General features: G+C 42.6%; 1 protein-coding gene across 3 annotated transcripts in view; it reads left to right on the forward strand.

The window, feature by feature from the left end:
- Positions 1–2,647, forward strand: part of LMO1 (LIM domain only 1) — a 111,382-nt gene that overhangs the window by 51,285 nt on the left and 57,450 nt on the right. The window contains exon 2 of one of the 3 annotated variants that reach the window (XM_019519624.1): positions 2,200–2,260. The exons of the other annotated variants lie outside the window; for them this stretch is intronic. The gene's annotated coding sequence lies outside the window, so the exon portion shown is untranslated. The remainder of the gene's footprint in view (positions 1–2,199; positions 2,261–2,647) is intronic. 3 annotated transcript variants of the gene reach the window in all.

The following is a 2,647-nucleotide window of genomic DNA, read 5'->3' on the forward strand; positions in this document are numbered from 1 at the left end:
CCCCCCCCCCTTTGCAGGATGATTTGATTAGAGAGGGGTGTGAACTCCCACCCTGCCTACACCATCCCAGGCTTTTCCCCACTCGCTGCTCAAGGGGCAGGAGTGTTGTCAGACCCCAATCCTTGGCTAGCACTGTGAGGCAAAGGGCAGATGTGCAGTTCATGCATCTGCTGATGACGCTGAGCTTTTCAATCTCCCTCTCCCTACTTCTTCATACTGTCTGCAAATCTGACAGGTAAGGGAGCCAGCAGGAAGCTGATAACAGTGTTTAGCAGCCCATCAAGAAAATAAAAGCCTCTCATCCGTTCAAGCTCTTCTTAAACAGCTTTTTCCAAGGAAGGAATGGAGGGACATTACCAGCTACCTGCTGATTAGCTCCAGAAAGCCCTAAGCAGACACTGTCCTATCTGCCTTTGTCCTATCCCAGTGAAACTGTCCTATCCCACAGACACCTCTCAGCATTAGGTAGCATACTACAAACTGGCTATGGTCCTTGGGGCTGGGATCCATGCTGTGGGAGATGGGAGAGAGGTGGGGATCCCTGCTTGAATAGTGAGGGTGGGGTGGGGCAGGGGGAAGCCAGGCAGACCCTGCTGTCTCTGCCAGAGCTCTGGCTAGGAAGCAGAAGGTAGGGGCCAGCCCTGTTCTCTGGAGCAGACAGCCCTGCCCAGGGCTGCAAAGCATCTGGGATGCTGGGAGACTGGTTTAACTTAAACCAGGAAGGGGGGGTAAGACATTGCATAAAATGGCTTGACCCAAATCAAGTAAGTCTGATACTACATTCAACCATGTTGAAATGTTGAGACTGGTTTATGTGCACTGAACTTATGTTGTGTTAGAGGTTTAAACCAGTTTCTGATCACTTAAACCAGTTTGTGTAATGTCTGTCCCTGGCCCATTGTGACTTGGAAGTAGTAAACTGGACTTTGCATCAGCCCTGTCCTTGAAATGACTCTTGTTTTCACGAACCTGGTTATAATCCATGAACTTGAAATCCTCAAAATATCTGTTGCTGCGTTTTGCAGGGGTTTTGTTAGTTTGTTTGGGGTTTTTTGAGAGACATTTTCTGATCAGTTTGTGGTGCCATTTGACATTTGGTGGATAGGTTTTTGTTCTGAAAGAACAAGGTTACTTTTTATTGCATGTCTTTTAATTCATGAGGAAAGTGTGGGTAATAGGAAGATATTGAAATTAACCTGAGTAGCCAGCATAGGGTATGCACTGTAACCTATTTCAGCTAGCTAGAAAGCTAGCTAGATGCTTCTCATGGTAACTGCCCAGCTTCTTGTTGCAGATTGACATAATTCCACCTATCCCAGGGGAGCATAATAGAGCACTTCAGGGAGTGCTCTAAATTCTGAAGGGAATTTAGGATCTTTTTATAGGATTTCTGGAGTGCTTATGTTCATCCAAAGGATTGTAGGCTGTTAAATGTTTTTAAAAGGTTTTTCTAATTGCCACACACTTTGCCTTTAAGTGGCTTCAGATATTCACAGAACTTTGATTTTAAACTTGTCTAATCTCTCCAGCTATCTAGTTAAGAAAAACTATTGCAGCTGAAAACAGCTGATTTTTCTTTCTTTCTTTCTTCCATTTTAATAGAAACATTTAGTCTGGTTTAAAAGCTTTCTAGTGAACCTTTTATGAATGACTAATTTAGGCCTGACAGGTTTTAATTATAATCTCTCTATACACAAGTTAAGATGCTTAATGCTGGTGAAAAGTTCTGAATGCAAAGCAAACTTGTGTCAAGTTGCAGAGCAAACTTACCCATCTTAATTGCTTTAGGGTTGAACTTTGACCTTAGTTCCCCATCTGTGTCTTACAAATTCCCTTCCCTCATAACAATAACTGCTTTTCTGTAGAATTTTGGATCTATGTTTAATTTTACAGAATTGTTAGTCTTGCAGCTAAATTTCCACAGGCCAGAGTCTGTCTGTCTTCGGACAGTAAGAATACTTCACTCAGGGATGGATTTAGTTCCACTAGATCAAGAGAAGCATTTCCTTTATTCTGTGGGTAAAACGGGTGTTGCTTATGGAGTTAAGGTACTTCCCTACGTGAGTTAAGGTGACAATGTGATTTTAATAGTCTTGGCAGCATTTACATTCTATTAAGACAAGCTTCCAAAAATACTTGCAGTGCCTTTCTGTGTCTGGTTTTAATGAGCAACGCCTTAAGTATATTGTTCCTTTTTAGGATTGATGGTGTCTGCATAATTTTCCGTGTGTGACCCGGCCTCAGTACTTCAGTCACAAAGGTTAGTTGCATCCTTTCCTTAGATAAGAATTGAGTTCCACCCAAGCTTACAAAATTAGCCTTGAAAATATCCACTGAGTGCAGATTCTTTCGCTGTGCTCTAGAGAGTGCATTTAAAAGTTTGAATCCAAAATTGATTTTGAAGTACTCTAATCTAAAATAACCCTGATGTTAGCATTGTTGTCTGTAACTCCTGCTAGCCTCTAGTGTTCTGGTTCAGTGCGTTGGCACTCAGTTTCCTGATGCTGTGAAATTGAGACTCATCTGGAGATTCAAACTTTTCTGAAGAGATCACAGGACACTTAAGACTCTGTTTCATTAGTTAGGTGAAAGTAGTTCTTTTCAGCAACTGGAAGGGAAGCACGGGGGTGCACGTTCCTCCCCCCCC

This window comes from Gavialis gangeticus, unplaced genomic scaffold, assembly GCF_001723915.1.
Source record: "Gavialis gangeticus isolate Ggan-Ray unplaced genomic scaffold, GavGan_comp1, whole genome shotgun sequence".
In the NCBI taxonomy this organism is placed as follows: Eukaryota; Metazoa; Chordata; order Crocodylia; family Gavialidae; genus Gavialis; species Gavialis gangeticus.